Here is an 18,687-nt window from a genome sequence, read left to right as displayed (position 1 = left end):
AAAGCTTAGCACTAGTCAGTTAAAAGGCAAATAGGAAAAGAACTCCTACATCAGAGGATGACACACACAGGTGCTGGATGCTACCAGAACCTGAAACCAATTAAGAGAAATGAAGAAAAGAAAGAAGAAAATCATGAAAATAAATATAGTATAGATGGGATCCCTGGGTGGCGCCACAGTTTGGCGCCTGCCTTTGGCCCAGGGCGCGATCCGGGAGACCCTGGATCGAATCCCACGTCGGGCTCCCGGTGCATGGAGTCTGCCTCTCTCTCTCTCTCTGTGTGACTATCATAAATAAAAAAAAAAAAAAAAATACAGTATAGAAATTTTTTTTAATTTATATTTTATTTATCTCTTTAAGAGATAGGGGAGGGGCAGAGGGAGAGAATCCTAAGCAGACTCTGCATTGAGTGCAGAGCCCACCGGGGGTCTTGATTTCACGACCCTGAGATCACGACCTGAGCCGAAACCAAGTCGGATGCTTATATGACTGAGCCACCCAGATGCCCCACCCAACCATATTTTTTATGTTTCCCAAAGAGCTAATCCATTTTTCTTTTTCTCACTTCCCCTTATTTTTTAATATTTCTTTTCATGCATTCCAGACAGATGAAGATAAATGAAGTACAGTGGTTAAACTTCTCTGTTTGGTTACAAATTATCTTTTGTATCAACATTATTGTTATGTAAGCACTTTTAATAGTGCTTCCAGCAGATGAGACTTCTGCTTCAACATATGTTATGGGGGAAAATGGTGAAAATGTATTCGTGACTAAAATAACTAAACAGTCCACAAAAACTGCCTAGAAAATATTGTAAATGGTTCTGGTTTGTGTGATTCTGAAGTCAGGTAAAACTGAAGCTCCAACCTCTCTCTCCAGACAAGAATGAAATACCCCAGAGTCTTAGGACTGTCAATACTTTCTATGTCCTCCCATCCTCCAGCAAACCATAGCTCCAATTCATTCCTTAAGAGAGACTGGAACTTAACCTCTTCCTACACCTTTCCTGACACAGGAGCACATGACAGGGAAAATCGGATTCTTCTGCTCAACAATGGTCTCCTTAAAAATCTCAAGTTTACTGAGGAAACATGTAGCCCCATAGAAAATAAAACAGTGGTCAGGCTTCTGGGCTCTGGGTTCAGACTGCAGCAGTAATCTTGGCCAAGGCACCTACCTTTCTAAATCAAATATAATAAGATGACTTGGATTGTAAAACCAAGCTATTTTTTTTTTTTTTTAACCAAGCTATTGGCTCAACCTACTATCTGGAACATCTGTGTGCAATGAACATTAACCCCACAGGACTTCTCTCCTAAGCCTTGCCCTCAACTTTCAACCTGGACAAAAACATAGGCCCTCAGAATCCTTACCCTAGCTGGACTGAACTTCCAGTATGCTCAAGGAGTCTATCTTGCCTTCTTTCCATCCTTTTCCTTTCCTGCCGACAATCAGCACCAGGAAAGCTTCCTTTGCTCATATATAAATGGTGCTCCTGTTCATATATACTTGTGTCCTTGTATATGCCTTATTTTGGTAACCAGAGATCTCAAATTAGCCAGTATGAGCCAAATTTCAAACATTCTGGTACCCTGGTCCCTTAAGGACACTTGCTTCTGTGGAACAGAAAAGAATCTCGTTGCCAAACCTGTGACATCAAAAGCACAAGACTGTTTGTGCATAGAACTTGGAGCCCTCACAGAATCTACCAGGATCCCTGCTTGCTACATCTTCAAAATTTATATCTCCTACTCTTCACACTACACAACCATAAGCAAAGACCAAAGCACATTCCAGATTTCAGACCCCAGGACAACTGTGACCTACGTATAGCCTTCAGATACGCCATTCATAACATTCTGCTTCCAATTGTTGATTAAAATATAACAAAAGGAGGTATTTTAAATCCAATTAAGTGTTTAAATTTTACACATCAGTATTTAAGTAAAATAGTAAACTGCACGAAAATGAAACACTGTAAGTCACTCTGGAAAAACAAGACTATGAATATCTCTTAGATGTGACATCCTCCTAACAGAGGTGTGTCCCACATCATCTATAGCCTGAATGGCTTCTTTGGAGCCAGTGTGAAATGTGCTGGTGAACAGGTGGCTCACATGTACAAGGCTGTCAGATACTGTACATCAGCGCTCTTTTGGCCGTTTGATTAGGATTTCCCAACAGGCCAGTACTGCAGTCCTTCTGCATCCAGCATCTGCTACTGCATCACAACGGCAGAACAAAGAAGGTGCAGGCTCAGAGGCTCAGCCTGCCTGTGACTAGCACTTACACACCCACCTTCCCAGGACCACCTGGTCTACAAGGTAAATTCCAACCCCCTCATGAAATGTACACACAACTTCTATCCCCTGAGGATAGAACCTAAAGGTTTCTGAACCTAAAGCAAAGCCTCCACTCCACAAAAAAAAATCTTAATAAAGGATATTAATAAAATCTTGCTTTGTGGCACTTGCCAGCACTTGTCTTTAATGTGACAATGACAAACCCTGCCTCTTACCAGCAAATATTTTCCACAGTCTTGAGAAGTTGAAATTTACATGAAATTTGCTATATAAATTATTCCCCCCAAGTTTTCACTCAAGGTAAACTTCTATGGATGACACAAGGTCAGTTCTCACATTCTGAGAAAATCAGTGCTTGATTACTATCAATTACCTGAATGTCTGAAAAAAAATCTTTATGTTAGAAATTTGTATGTAGTAATTAATAGCTTACCAAAACAACTGTGAATAAAGGACACTGTTTTTGTTCGTCTTTATATATTCAGCACCTAGCATCATGCCTGGCACATACCAGACACAAAATTTGTAACTAACGAGTAGATCTGTAGCCTCACAAATGTTTGATAATCAAACTTCTTCCAAATTCAAATGGAAAAATTTTCTTCCATTGACTTTCATTATAAAATTGGAGTTGCCTATCTTTGGAAAGTATCTGACCTCAAGATATAAGGTAATAAAATCCACATTTTAAAAAGCAGCAATCATTTTAGAACTTCATGAATATTAACAGGTTATAAAATATTAATAAAAACAATTTCCAAAAGTTTGATATTTAAAGTCTACAACTGTCCTGAACTTAAGATACATTTTCTCATATAAATGGTATTTTGAATAGTAATTAGGTCAGATGAGCTAAAGATTTCATTTTACAATTTCATTACAAGTTTAAAGGCTTCTGTAGTAGGAGCCCATGACTCTAATCACTATTTAATAGTTTATATTTTCTAAAAACATATTTGACATTCTATCTCTTAAGTCAAGATGCCAGAAGAACTGACCTCCATATCCAAACAGGCCCAGAGTGAACTGGTTTGAAATCCAGTTCCATCATTTCCCAACTGACCTTGAGCAAGTTATACTAAACCTTTCTACATTGTTACCACACTTCTAACATGGAGACAACACTAAGTTATGAGAATATTATCCTTGAAATATATTAATCAGATTTGCTCTTTTTGTGTTTCCTTATCCTGGACTCTGCCTCTGTTTTTTTGTCAAAGGCATCCAATTGTCTAAGTGATGTTTAAGTTTGTTGAAACAGAACTACAAAGAGAAAGACTTGATATTAAGTTTTGACACCTGGAAATCATTATTTTAAGTCAACAGCAAGACCACATTCTTAAAACCCACCTTTTTTCAGGAGAAAATGTGTTTTCTAAATCCCTTAAACATCAGTTTTAACAATTAAGGTTTAGGGAGGCACAAGCACCCCAGCACTGGTGATGACCCACCTCACTGAGCCTACCCAAATATTCAAATCACCTGGGAAGCTTTTGGAACATTCTACTGCCTGGCCCCACCCCAGACATTCTGATTGGTCTAGGATGAGGTCCTTGGGCATTAGCCATTTTTTTATAAAGCGCCATTAGGTGATTCTAATACGTAGCCTGGTCTTAGAATAACAGCTCTTAAGTGAAGCCTCCCATTTGGTTCAAAACCATGACCAACACAGAACAGGAAGTAAAACCCAGCAGTGGCCTCCTTGCCCCCTACAGCCATGCACGTACCACGTGCTGGGGATCTGGAGCTTTTCCGTAATCCAGGGGGTCATGTGGACACATGGAAAGGATGAGTGGAAGTAGAAGAATGAGGCCAGTGTGGAGTGATCACAGGAACAGAGGCAAGGCCAGTTCACCAGACTAGCTAAACCACCTGGCACAGACACAAGTAAAGACGAGAAGACAGACTTGGTCCCACTCTATGAGAGCAAGTGAAGGAGAAAATGCAAAAAAGGTTGAGCATTTACCTGAAGAAAGCTGAGCTACATGAAAGAAACAGATCAAACCAGAAGGAACAGAGACAGCATGAGTTGGCTCCTGCCCATTCCTCCCCTTCACCCCTCCTTGTCCCCCCTGAGGTGGAGGCTTGGAAGGAAAAGTAACTCAGTTACATATTATAAAAAAGCCACTGTTCCAAAGAATGGACTGATGGTTGCCAGAGTGGAAGGGAAAGGGGGATGGACGGAGTGGGTAAAGGGGATTGGGGGTGTGGGCTTCCAGTTACAGACATAGAAGGCATAGCACAGGGAGTATAGTCAACGATATTACAATAGCATTGTACGGTGATGGATGGCAGCTACACTTGTGAGCAGAACATAATGTATAGGGTTGTTGGGTCACTGTCGTACACCTGAAACTACTGTCACACCATGTGTCAACTATACTTCATTTTAAAAATGAAATTTTGAGGGGCGCCTGGGTGGCTCAGTTGGTTAAGCAGCTGCCTTCAGCTCTAGTCATAATACCAAGGTGCTGGGATCGAGCCCCACATTGGGCTCCCTGCTCAGCGGAGAATCTGCTTTTCCTTCTCCCTCTGCCTGCCGCCCCACCACCCCGCCTCTGCTTGAGCTCACTTTTTCTCTCTCTCTCTCTGTCAAATAAATAAATAAAATTTTTTAAAGAAGCCATTGTTATCAAAACTATCCAAAACATGAGAAAAGAGAGCCACACGCCCTTTCAGTGTGGTACTAGGTACCATAAAATGGGCTTGCCCAAGGTTTAATACTCTAGAATAATGTCCCTGGTTTGATGCTGTTATTTACTATCTCATTAGGGTCCAGACATTTGGAGCTATAGGTTAACTTGTAGGTTTCTGGCCCACAGAAAGGAAAGCTCAAAAGTCCTGGTTTTACTGCCTGCAGAACATTACCAGCTTTGTCTCTCCAATCTTAGTCCAAAATTGTTATTTAATGCCAGAACACTCTTAGAACCACCATTAATCTTCACTGGCTACCTTGTTAATAAGTTAATAAATCACTGACACATTATAGACATTATAGTCTGTATTTCTATGAGATTTAGGTTTTAACATTTTGAAAATTATACTTTAATAGTATATTTTCTTTGCAGATTGGATGGTTTGTGCAAATCTGCCACCCACTGACAATGACTGCAAACAGGTATTTTATAAGATAATTCAAGTAAAGTGCTTAGCACAGTGTGTGGTACATAGTAAATGCTCAGTAAACATGTCGTTATTCATAGCTGCTAATAGCAAAAGGGGTTTTTACTTGACCCTCGGTAGCAACCATGAACTCACCAATAGGGATCCATAGCAATAACTGTGGGTAACCCAGATCAGGAGTTACACATGGAAGGCTTTTTCAAGTAGCAGCCATTTGCAAATATTACAAATACAGGGAGCCACTCTGCTCAAAGTAATTCCCAAATGATCAGTGCAGATGGTGAGAATCACTTGCATTTTTTTAAATATTTTGTTTGTTTATTTTCAAGAGAGAGTGAGCATGAGCAAGGGGAGGGGCAAAGGGAGATGGTGACCCTGGGTTTTTGACCAGAGCCAAAGGTAGGCACGTAACCAACTAAGCCACCCAGGTGTCCTGAGAATCGCTTGTATATTTATCACAATATGTGTGTGGGCCTATGGGGAGAAAACAACCCTACCTTAGCAAAATTAAGTACAAGGCTCTGAAAGAAGCCATCTTGGTGACTGAATGTGCTCCTCCATAATTTAAGGGATGTTTGGATGATATTCAAAACTTAGGTGACTGATCCTGACTATAGGAGAAAAAGCGAGACAGTGAAGTTAACTATGTTAGGATGTGAACAGAGAGGATACTAGTCAAGGGAGAGAGCAAAAGCTATCAAGGAGAATATGTGATTAATTTCTTAAATTATCAACTCTGTGGGCATGATTCCTCTACAGAAGTCTCTTTACACATGAAGTGCACCTATAAAAATAGTAACTTGTCCAACCTTAAAACTGAGCTTAGAGGAAACTTCAAGCCTTGGCTTTGACTTTAATTTAAAGAGTGAGAGTCTCAGATACTTTAACACTCTGGCAAGGCCATCCTCACCCGCTGATCTTTCATTCCACTGCTTTTCTCTCCTGTGTCTGGAGGTTTGTTCTCCTGATATCAATAAGCAATACTACAATTGGCAGAACGGAAGTACAAGCACAGATGCCTCACAAAATGAGGAGCAAAAACCTATATTTTTCTTTCTCTCACTCTCTTTCCCCTTCCACAGACGGAGAAGAAAAACCTAGTATTATTCTGGAGTGAACACTCAATCACTGACACACACACACACACACACACACACGGTCATCATAATTTCCTGCACTGACTCCCAGCTTGATCTCAACTACTCTAACACCTGCTTACTACAAAGCCGTCAAAAGTAAAGTAATAATTAGTACACAAATTTCTGAGATTATATACTTCTTTGAAATAGGCAATTTTACACAGTATAAAATAAAAACCATTTGTTATCTTGTGATGGTACACTTAAACGGGCTTTTAATTTAAGAAAAATAGAAAATATGTAGGTTAATAAAGTGATCTCGATTTAAAAAAAAGAAAGATTCGAGAATATTGGCATTTCCATATCCTGCAGAATACTGATGACTATATGGTCAAAATGAGCATCAGTTACAAATTATGTGTACAGCTTGCTAACAAATTAGGGAAATGTTCCCCATTGGTTTCTTTCCTGACTGTAAAATAATATTCACACAGAAATTTGCAATTCAAATTCAGTATCTTATGAGTACATTTTGCAGACCATGGTCTGAGAAGGGAGAGAATGAGCTAATAGTTGCATGGAAAGTATAAATTGCTGCTGGCTCTTTGCCAGAAACACTAGACCAAATGTTTAGAGACCATGAGGCATCTAAGCAAGCCCAGTGCATCTGGACTTCTCAGTACTAGTCTTTGCTGTTTATACATGAACCTCCAGGTAAAGAGCCACATAAATTTGAAAATCATGCATTTAAAACTGTATTTATTTTATTTACAGGGGACAGAAAGGGAAGCAAATTTGAAAGCCCTTTGAGAACATTTGTGACAACACTGACAAGAAATCCCAGTGATTTAAGCAACACTAATAACCATATGTCTGGACCTATGTTCAGCTGTAATTTACACATTAAGTATAAGCTCTTATTTTCATACTTGAGAAAACATGCCAACTATTCAGTATTTATTAACATTGTTAACTTGCAGAATGAGAAAACTAATTACAATAGAAGGAAGGAAATATTGGTCTTGGGAAAAAATGACTTTGGTTTTCATACAGGTAGGTGGTAAAGGAGTCATTACTACTTCCCAAAACCAATCCAGCACATCTGTATCTTAACCTACAATATTACAGCAGATATGATCACTATATGGGCAAATATACTGCTCATAAAAATCTGCTCCAACACACTAAGTCATTCCAGCACACCACAATATAATTTTTGTAGGTATACACGGCAATCAACTGTGTGACACAATTAAAGGCCTGGTGTATCACAAGTTTTCCTCAAAGTACTGTGAGCAGAGCTGTTGAACTAGGACATGAGAGCTGTGGGAGGGGAAACAGGCCAGAATGAAATAAAAGTCTTTGCAACAGAAAGCTTATGCTCAGCACCATAAGCTGAGCAAATGGCAGAGGGAGATTAGGTAGGGAGTATCTGCCTGCTTAAAAAAACTAAGTAAGAGCATGTGGGTGGCACAGTTGGTTGAGCGTCCAACTCTTGGTTTTGCCTCAGGTCATGATCTCAGGGTCCTGGGATTGAGCCCTGCATTAGGCTCCACACTCAACAGAGTCTGCCTGCAATTCTCTCTCTTCCTCTGCCCCTCCTGCTCATTCTCTCTCTCTCTCTCTCTCTCTCTCTTTCTCTCTCAAATAAATACATAAATAAAGCTTTAAAAAATAAGTTAAAAAAGGCAATAGCTATTTTCAAGAAAATAATTTTGGCAGGCCACAAGTGTTAAGACTAATGACTAAAGCCTGAGCTGAGAAAACCTGCAGACAAAATCACAGAGGGCCACCACAGGCAATGATCACAAGTCACCACACTTGGTGGGTCAACCTGTCCCTCCACTGTGGGAACATCAGTGCTGCAGGAGGACTGCAGACAAACTAGATCGCGTATGACATCATTCCACACATGGTAGGAATCACGAGGCCCGTTTGCAGGTCCTCATGGACAGGGAGCGTGAAGTATACTGAATATCCCTCAAAGAAAAGTATAGGTCCACAGCCTAGTGGACAGTCTCGTCCACGAGGGCCCAGCACTGGCAGGCCACTTCTGAGTGGTGCACACTGGCAACTTGTACAGCAAATGTTTCACTTCTTCTACCTCATTTATATGTACCTACGTACTCACCTTAGAACACCTGGAGCTTCTAGAAGGCTATGCTTTAATGTACACATGGTCAGTATGTTTTGTATTAAACTGTGATTTCTTTTAAGCTGTTTTTCAGAAAGTGAGTTAAAAAATTAGGATACTGTGAAAAAAAATTAGGGTACTGTGACATCAAAGTAGTATTACGCGTGCTTTGGCATATGTATATGTGCTTCCATATTGAGGCCCTTCTACTGGCAGGGGACTTTGCACTTGGCTCGTGGGACAACTCACAACAGTCTCAGAGGAAAACTGCCCACCCCAGGACTCAGGTTAATTCCTTTGCTCTCACCTTCTTAGAAACTTCACCTCACTCACTAATAACCCTCTCCCTGACCTATCTTTAAATCTGCATCATTACTGACTCCCAAGCTTCTATCTCTTTACAACAACCAACCAACCACCTACATCCCTCTGTCATCCCATTTTTTTTAAGATTATTTATTTATTCATGGGATGCAGAGAGAGGCAGAGACATAGGCAGAGGGAGAAGAAGACTCCCCATGGGGAGCCCGTGAAGACCCAATCCCAGGATCATGACCTGAGCTGAAGGCAGACGCTCAACCACTGAGCCACCCAGGTGCCCCCTATTCTTTTCTTATTCGCAGCCAAATTTCTTTAAAAGAGCCAGCACTCAGGGGCGCCTGGGTGGCTCATCTCACAAAGCCTCTGACTCCTAGGCCTTCCACTCAGATTAAGATCTTGGGGTCCTGGGATCAATCCAACAAGGGCTCTGCACTCGGTGAGGAGTCAGCTTGTCTCCCTCTCTCTGCCCCTCCCCCACTTCATGCTCTCTCACTAAAATAAAATAAATAAATCTTTAAAGAAAAAAAAAAGATCCAGCACTCATCACTCTACCTAAGGTGCTCTAGCAAAGCTCGCTATAGAATGCTTCATTAGGGGCAGCCCGGATAGCTCAGTGGTTTAGCGCCACCTTCAGCCCAAGGCCTGATCCTGGAGACCCAGGATTGAGTCCCACTTCAGGCTCCCTGCATGGAGCCTACTTCTCCCTCTGCCTGTGTCTCTGCCTCTCTGTCTCTCATGAATAAGTAAATAAAATCTTTAAAAAATAAATAAGTAAATCTTAAAAAGAAAAAAAAGAATGCTTCATTATTGAAATCAATCTAAACTTCAGTCCTCATCTTAACTGATCTCTCTGCAACGGGAAACTGCTGACTTCCTTCTTGAAACGTTTTCTCTCCCTTGGTTTCTACAACATCTTTCTCTCCAAGAGCTCCTCCGACTTCTCTCCCTGTCAGTCACAGCCGCTGGCTTCTCTTTTCTCAGCCAGCTCTGCCCAGCCTGTTCCACAGGGTTCTCTCCGCACTCTCCTATCTTCGTTTCCAGCCCCTCCCTCTACTAACTACTCCCCTTTCCACAGCATCAGCTGTCAGCTAAACAGTTCTGAGTTTTCAAGTCTCAATTTCCTCCTTAAATCTCTCTTGAGACTCAGTCCCATATGACCAGACCCCTTCTGATGACATCACTTGGATGCTCCCACAAGCACCTCACACTTGACATGTGCAAAACAGAATTCATGGTCTACACCTGCCCTCCTCCCTCCCCTATCCCTGTGCCTCTGCTGTTAGCTCCTCTTGCTGGATTGGCTGTCTTTCTGAAAGGCACTACACCAAACTCTACCTGGGTTTGCCAGGTTAGAGACCAGGGCATCCTCTTTACCTCCTTTCCTCCCACCACCCACGTGGACAGTTTCCAAGCACTGGCATCTCCACCTCCTTTCCTTCCTCTGCCCACCACAGTGATGGCCCTAGCTCAGGGTCACATGGGGCACTGATTTGATTCCTACAGTGGCCTCCCAGCCTCAATTTTGCCATCTTCCAATCCTCTTTTAGACAGAGTATATCAAATTCCCCAAATCCCATGTCTCTTGTCAAATTAAAAATCTGCAAATGGTTCTTCTTCAAGAAAAGGTCCAGGTCCATGGCTCTTGCCTGTCATTTGCCTCCCTACTAAACAACTTCCTGCCTCCTGGCTCTGCTCTAGCCATACGGAATCACTCAGCAGTTTCTAAAAAAAGCAAAATCTTTCCTATCTGTGTGATGGCATATGCTGTCTCTTCTGCTTGACTGCGCTTCTCCCAACTCTGTCTAGCTGCAAAGACTTGGAGACATGGCTAAGAGGCCCTGTCCTACCCATCGCTTCCCTGGACACCCACAGCCTGGGTGTGATGCTCTAAGGGCAGGAGCCCCATATGTACAGTACCCCTACCAGGACTGTGACTGTCCTATTTGAGGAAATGAACCAAAACTCAATAGGTCGTTATATGAAGAGTGTAACCAAATCCAAGTAGCTAGCCCAACAAACAGACAATTCTACTGCCAAGTCCATGCAGACATTTAATATGTTGTGTGATTTGGGTAAACCAATTAAGCTCTCTGCCTACAAACATCTTCATATATAAGTTGAGAATAATATATCTATTTTACAGGGGATTAAGTGAGGTAATCCATAAACCCAATATGGGGCATACATATTAGTTATTCCTTATCTACCAGGAATAAAAAGTAGTAATAAATATTTTATGTATTACTTTATTAAAACAGCTCATGAAACAAATAAGACAGAGGTTAATACCCCTACTTATAATTTTTAGAAATAGTCCCAGGGAACCAAAGCTATTTTCCCAGGAACACTCATGCAGTTAGCAGTAGCAAAGTTCTTTGGTGTCAGATACAAAACTGATTCTCTTTACTTAGTGACTCATAAATCTCACTGTGCCTCCCTATAAAAGATACCACACCAAAGAGGAGTAGAGCTGAGAAAGAATAGGTCTTCCTAACATAGGAGCTGAGAAATTCTGAGCAAAGTGTCTAAATGAACTGTTTCCTTACTAAAGGACAATAGTTTTCTTACTGGACACAAGGTAATGCCAACTATCAGAGGCAGCATAAAGTTATCAGTCAGGGAAAGGTCCCCAATGTCATAAGTTCTGCTTTAACAAGAAAATTCTTATATTAAAAACTGTCAGGTTGCCATGGTAACAATCTATTTGCGATCATGATGCTGGTGGTATTCTGTTATATTTCTCTCAAGGAAAAGTAAACTAGATGTGGCCAAGGAATTTAATAAAAGTATCCGCTGGACCAAAAGCCAAGATATGACTGTTTTTAGGCAATATGACAGGATTAAAATATACAGCAGGAGATCCTCGGGTTACAATACCAGTTCCATCAATAAAATTAAAAGATTTTGACCTTGACACCAATACAAGGTACAGCCATCTGATCTGGAAAACTCAATTCTCTGAGCAAGAAAAATAAATCGTTAAACAACCGAGATAACAGCCATGGAACAAGAAAGTCAGAATTCATCAACAGGAGAACAAAATCAATTCTCAAAGAAAGTATGAATTATAAAGACTAAATTTCTACCGAAAGCTCAAAGGTTTCATTTTTCTGTTTTGTTGGGTGTTTGTGTGTGCATGTACGTGTGAGGAGCTGGATTCTGAACTCTATGCCTCCTTCGACTTTTCTCTAGAATATGTCAGAGAATATATTCAAAATAAATTGATCTTAAATAAAAAAGGAAGAAAGTTATTGTTATTAATTAGAACATCCTGAAGTTTGAACATGCAGGCTCCTGGTACAGACAGGGACAATTTCTAAGCAATCAGCAAAGCCTCAGTCACAAGTAGGAAAATCAGATTTCCTCTCCCGGTAAGCTTTTCCAAAACTCGTTTCCACAACTATCCAAGAAATGGTAACAGTTTCCAAAATAATTTCTTTGCTATTTTAATGACTTTACAAAACAGTATATACATGCTTGATATCCTCAAAGACAATCAGAATAAAAATTGCACTCCCTCTACATCAACAATGAATTAGCTTTTATAAAAAAATATCAACATTCATGATAAAAGAAATTTTTTTCCACACTGGCCAGCTCTTAACTTACACAGGAAGTTTAGATTTAGATATAAATAACTTTATTTTAATAATGTATGTTTATTTTTTTTTAATTTTTTTTTCTTTTTTAGTTATTTATGATAGTCACACAGAGAGAGAGAGAGAGAGGCAGAGACACAGGCAGAAGGAGAAGCAGGCTCCATGCACCGGGAGCCCGACGTGGGATTCGATCCCGGGGCTCCAGGATCGCGCCCTGGGCCAAAGGCAGGCGCCAAACCGCTGCGCCACCCAGGGATCCCTGTATGTTTATATTATATACAGTACTATACTTGTCATGTGTTATAATATATTTTACAAACAAATATTTATATATAAAAATAAAATATATTTACATATAAGCAGTTTATTTTCTGAAATGCAGTCCTGAAAACCATGTGTAATCAAATTTCCCATATAACAAGTCATGCTTTCCTTCTACTTTCAATATAAAATTATAGAACTGCTGTTCTCCAAACTCCCTAAAGAGGACTGGCTGAACAAATGTGTATGTGTGTGTCTGTGTATGTATTTGTTTTAGTTTGGTTTTTCAGTTTTCTCTTTTGAAGTAGACTCCATGCCTACCTAGCATGGAGCCCAACACAGGGCTTGAACTCAACCATGAGACCAAGATCTGAGCTGAGACTAACAGTCAGACATCTAACCACTGAGCCACCCCAAGATATGTATTTTTTAAATACAGTTAAGATTACGGCAAACTTCATAAAGTCAAATATTTAAATTTTAGTAAATTCAGGCAAAATATTAACAACTTAAATAACAACATCTATAGCCAGCATAGGCAACTGCTTTTGCCTATTTTTCTTCAAGCTCATGGAGATGTTGGAAATTTTAATATCAAAAGTCTGTTAAAGGACTCAGGTGAAGGATAACCACATCAAATAGTAAAGGAAACACATGAGTACAGACTTGAGCAGAAGTGGAGAGAATCATCCAGACTTTAAGCAGAACTGGATAGCGAGGGCAGCCCAGGTGGCTCAGCAGTTTAGTGCCTGCCTTCAGCCCAGGGCGTGATCCTGGAGACCCAAAATCAAGTCCCATGTCGGGCTCCCTGCATGGAGCCTGCTTCTCACTCTGCCTGTGTCTCTGCCTCTCTCTCTCTGTGTGTGTCTTTCATGAATAAATAAATAAAATCTTAAAAAAAAAAAAAAAAGAACTGGATAGCGAGATGGAGACATGTAGTAAACAGTCAGTAGTTGGAAACACAGAATTGGAACTCAGAATGGGGTCCTGAAATAGACAAAGATTCACTCATTGGTGGAAAATCAGTCAGTGAATCTACAAAAGAGGATGATATCCCTTAGGAAAACAGTGTGTAGAGAAACAATGCTAATCCTTGGGGGAGACCAATTTTTACAGGTCAGTGGAGTCTGAACAAGCAAGATGACAAACAGGTCTCCAAAGTCTGGGGAGAAGGGTTTCAGGAAGGGAACACCAACATTGTGTGCCTCAGCTCCACCAGAACCCAGAACAGACAAGAATACTGGAACCCACATTAAGATGTAACCACTTGCATCAGAACAGCACTGGAGGCAGAAACGAGATTCCCAAGGCTGGCTAGATGAGCAAGAAAGTACATCAAACATGGTTATCCTAAGCATTTAACACTACAATCAGGAATCCTCAAGAAATAAAGGCTAGTGACTCTGGATTATTTAATAATGTTTCTGGTGAAAAAGAAACAGCAGCAGCATTTATTTTTAAAGCTAAGAACTTGAAATTGCTAAGTTATAATGGCAACCCATCCTTTTTCTTTTTTCTTGCAGCATAAATACATTTCTTGACAAAAATAAGAATAGTTTCTCATGCATCAAATGTCAAAAGTTCATGTATTTTTTTCTGATGTGTAAATGCCATAGATCCACTGTATCGATCAGAGGATGATATGAATCTGTCTGGAATCAGTAATGCTTTTTAATTAAATTAAAAGATTTTTCCCTCCAAGACTTCCATTTCAGTCCTAAATATGTGTTATATCCATTCATCTTTGTCTCATAGGACAATGCTCTCCATATTTTAGAGGTAGACAGCTTTACTGTTGGCTTCCTGCTAACAGGACATCTTGGATCTAATTACCAATATTATTTATGAATTACAATTGAAGGAGTGTTTTTCAGTATGATGAAATATTCATCATTTTAAGAGATGCTTAATATGAAGAGGGATGGGACAATATACTTGCTCTTTTCCAGTCCTCTCTGGTTACACTTTTTTTTTTTTTTTAAGATTTTACATATTTATTCATGAGAGACACACAGAGAGGCAGAGACACAGGCAGAGGGAGAAACAGGCTCCTCGCAGGGAGCCAGATGTGGGACTCAATCCCAAATCCCCAGGATCACGCCCTGGGCCTAAGGCAGACACTCAACCACCGAGCCACCCAGGCATCCCATTACACCCACTTCTGGAAAGACAACAAACAACATAGGTTTATTCCTTTGTCTATTTAAGCCTGCAGGTTCAGAGACAGTTTTATCAACATCCAAACAAAAACAGGAAGTAATTTCTAAGAAAAAGTATATTCATAAAAGGCAAGAAAGCACTTACTGAGATAAAAAATAATAATGAGCAACTATCCCAGCAGGTAGTGATAAAATACAACTGAATAGTACTATCAAGCACTACAAAGATAGTAAATTGAAAAAAGTCCAAATATTAATCTTTTTCTATAACAAAAAGTATAGTTAAGCTTACAAACTCAACTAATGCCTAACATACTTCTTTAAATTTAAAGTATTTGAATATAAAAAAAGAAAATTATGAACAATATAGGGGGTTCTCCTGTGTTTGCAACACAATTTCAGATATCCAACAGGAGCTGCTATATTCAGTTCCAAGTATTCCTTCATAAAAAATCAGAGACAAAGTGGAAGTTTTGCTCTAATAGTAAAAGATATACCTCCATCAGATTAAAATTTTCTAGACCCTTTGGCTTTAAAAATAAGGATATACAAAATCTTTCATTATGCAGCAATGACTAGACCATCATGAATATACAACATTCCCTCTATACTATATCATATAAAGAAGGAAGAGACATCTCTAATTTGAAAAGCCAGAGAAAATGTCTAGATCTGCTTAGAATTGTCATGGCCCCAAATATTTCACAGGGAAAAAGAGTCAAAGTCTCAAGGTTTCATCATGCAAATTCACAATTTAAAGTCCATCAGAATTTTATAACTAAAGAAGTTAAAACTAGAATTGCAAATTGATATTATTTGTAGCACTTATAAGACAGGCAAGGATTAAAAAAAGTACTATCATCTAATGCTAGCAAGGTTGTAAATAAACAGTGCATTTATACAGTATTGGTGAAATGTAAAAAAATATATATTGGAGCACAATTTGGCAACAAATATAAAAATGTATAATCTGACTCAGCAATTTCAATTCTATTAATTTATCTTATGCAAACAACCATTTAAGTAAGTAAAGATATATGTATAGTGATGTTCTTTGCAATAAAAACAAAGAAATGAAAATAATCCAATAGGGTACTGATTAAATTTTAATGTTCCTACAATGGAGTAATACACAATCATTAAATAAAATTATATGTGATGTGTCTGCAGGAGTGTATATATTAAATATAGATAATGGAATGTAAACCTGTTAACAGAAGTAGGGTTTCTGGGACACCCGAATTTGTGATTTGTATTTTAATTTTTTTATAATGACCATACAATTCTTAAAACACCTGAATAAATGTTTAAAACAAGTGAAGAAATGTATTAGCACAGTTGAAAAACACACATTTGTATGTGTTACTGACAATGGTTTCTGTTTGTGTCAAAAAAAGTTAAAAGATATCTAGAGATATGAAAGGTAATGTGTTGGCTATCTGTAGTACTGTTATTAATACAGAAGAGGAAAAAAACACAGAAAACTGCCTTTTGGGGACTATAAGTGAAGACAGCAGTCCAGCAAATGTTTGATGTATTATCAAAATTAAGATGCTATCAACTTGGAGGCCAAGTAACAAGGTACGAATTTGGGTTTTTTATATTTATTTTTTTTCTTGAGAGAAAATGTGAGAGCGGGGGGAGGGGCAGAAGGAGAGGGAGAGAGAGAATCTTAAGCAGACCCCTGCTCAGCATGGAGCCCATCACAGAGCTCCAACTCACAACCCTGAGATCATGACCTGAGCTGAAACCAAGAGCTGGGCGCTTATCTGACTGAGGCTTCCAGGCGCCCTGACAAGCTATATGAGCCTGGGGAGGTTCCTTCACTTTTCCAAGCCTCTATATCCTGTAAAACAGGGTACTAACAGTACTTATCCCATAGAATTGTGAAGATTTAGAAGGTAACATACACAACGCACAGTACCTGGCATATGGCTTTACTCACTGTCGGCTCTTCTCAGAGCACACCAACTTTGTTTTTTTCTTTAGCAATTACAAGGGCTTCAGGAAATCAAACCCTGAGTTTTATTGCAAACAAATAGAAACAAGGGATATTAACTTCAGATTGGATAATAGAAAACACTCAGCCTGCCAGTGGAGTTCATTATCCACCTATAATAATGCTAGCCATGGTAAGAACAGTTTTAGCTTTCCAGAGAGACAAGTCCTCTCTGATTATCGATACCAACCCTGACTTTCTAACAAATATTAAAATAATACCAGCTACAAAATGCACACAGAGAAAACTGAATGAAGATCAAACCCAAATTTGCCTATAAACATAAGTGAGCACTTGGAGGGAAACCAAAGCAAAATCTTATGAATAAAAAGAGTTTAAAGAGATAGTGGGAGGAAAAAAAATAACAACAGAAACTGTTTCCCATAATCAAAACACATGCATTTCCCCCACTCCACAGATTCCAGTCAGCAGTATTAAGCAATTATTTGCCCTCAAGAATACCCAATTCTACTACAGGAGCCAAGATAAACCAACAAGTTAACTGTGACACAGGAATTACCAAGCTCCATGGGAGCCTAACAAAGAGAAGGCGGACTTCCTGCTGGTTGAAGAACAATCCAGCTATAGTGGGAGTGCTTTTCAGGTATGAGTATAAACAAGAAAGTCAGAAACCAAGATTCATTCCTCTAACAAGTGTGAAGTAATGAAACTATGTCTTAATAAGCTGCATGCACAAATTTTATACCATCTATCAGAAGCCTGTTTTGTGGAAAGTATTATATTATGTGCTATAAGGAAGCACAATATTTCTAATGCCTCCTAAGCTCTACAATCCACTTGGACAGCATTTCAAACATATTGTATCATGAATTCCCAAAGGCAACTGATGTGTCTTTTTTATCTCTGCATTCCCAACCCCTTGCACTATGCCTGCAATGTCATTGGCACTAAATAAATGTCTGGCAAACAAGTGAATAAATAAAGGACTATAATACAAAGCAGAATATTATATATGCCACTGATAATCAGGATTAGAGAGTTTATCAGAGGAACAGAGCACCCACGATAGGGTAAGCAAGGAAGACGAAGAGATATGTTGCTTCTGTCACCTGGCTCTCCTTCTCCATACTCCTCTGGCAATCATCTTTTCCCCATTATCTCCCTGTTCCCTTGGAGCTAACTCCAGGGGTGGGCATATGACCCAAGGTAAGCACACTGAAATACTACATCCCACTGGCCATAGCAATTGGTTAAAACATGCATACCTGACCCAAGCCATGCTTAATACAATCACAGCTAATCTTTGGAATCTTGCTTAAGCAACTGAAAAGTCATTTTTCATGCTGGATTTGGAGTTGAAGGGATGAAAACAGAGCTTCTGACCACTGTGTCACCACCATACATGGGGAAACCCTGTCTGAGAATGGAAGCAACTCATGGAAAGAGAGCCTAGCAATAGAGGGAGACTAATCCTAATGACATCATTTGAGTCCCTGGATTTAGCATTGCTAAAAGGAAGCATTTTTTAGTTCATAGGCAACAAATCTTTCTTGCTTCATTCAATATTAGTCTGGATTTTCTGTCATGTGAGACTGTAAGAGTTTTCACTGAAAGATGGAATTAGAACTCATCGATGAAGAAAGTGGCAGCTTTTCAAATAGGGAAGAGCCTTGTAGGCACCAAAAGGCTCTGGAAAAGACTGCCTGCCAGCTGTTTGTGCTCAAGCCAGGACTTAACCACTCTCAC

The 18,687-nt window shown here is 39.5% G+C and overlaps 1 protein-coding gene and 2 long non-coding RNA genes across 9 annotated transcripts in view; 1 reads left to right on the top strand and 2 right to left on the bottom strand.

The window, feature by feature from the left end:
• The window catches only part of LOC144315999 (uncharacterized), a 97,010-nt gene extending 92,816 nt beyond the window's left edge, over nucleotides 1–4,194 (bottom strand). Inside the window, exon 1 of the long non-coding RNA XR_013381744.1 lies at nucleotides 1,376–4,194. This is a non-coding gene — a long non-coding RNA (uncharacterized LOC144315999). The remainder of the gene's footprint in view (nucleotides 1–1,375) is intronic.
• Nucleotides 1–18,687, bottom strand: part of SMYD3 (SET and MYND domain containing 3) — a 792,487-nt gene that overhangs the window by 564,060 nt on the left and 209,740 nt on the right. The window lies entirely within an intron of this gene.
• LOC144315997 (uncharacterized) lies at nucleotides 1,704–8,680 on the top strand. Its single transcript, XR_013381742.1, has 3 exons — nucleotides 1,704–2,326; nucleotides 5,374–5,423; nucleotides 7,282–8,680. It is a non-coding gene; the product is annotated as an uncharacterized LOC144315997 (long non-coding RNA).

Source organism: Canis aureus, chromosome 6 (assembly GCF_053574225.1).
Source record: "Canis aureus isolate CA01 chromosome 6, VMU_Caureus_v.1.0, whole genome shotgun sequence".
Lineage (NCBI taxonomy): Eukaryota > Metazoa > Chordata > Mammalia > Carnivora > Canidae > Canis > Canis aureus.
The sequence above is the reverse complement of the archived record's forward strand: the minus strand, read 5'-3'. Positions and strand labels throughout refer to the sequence as shown.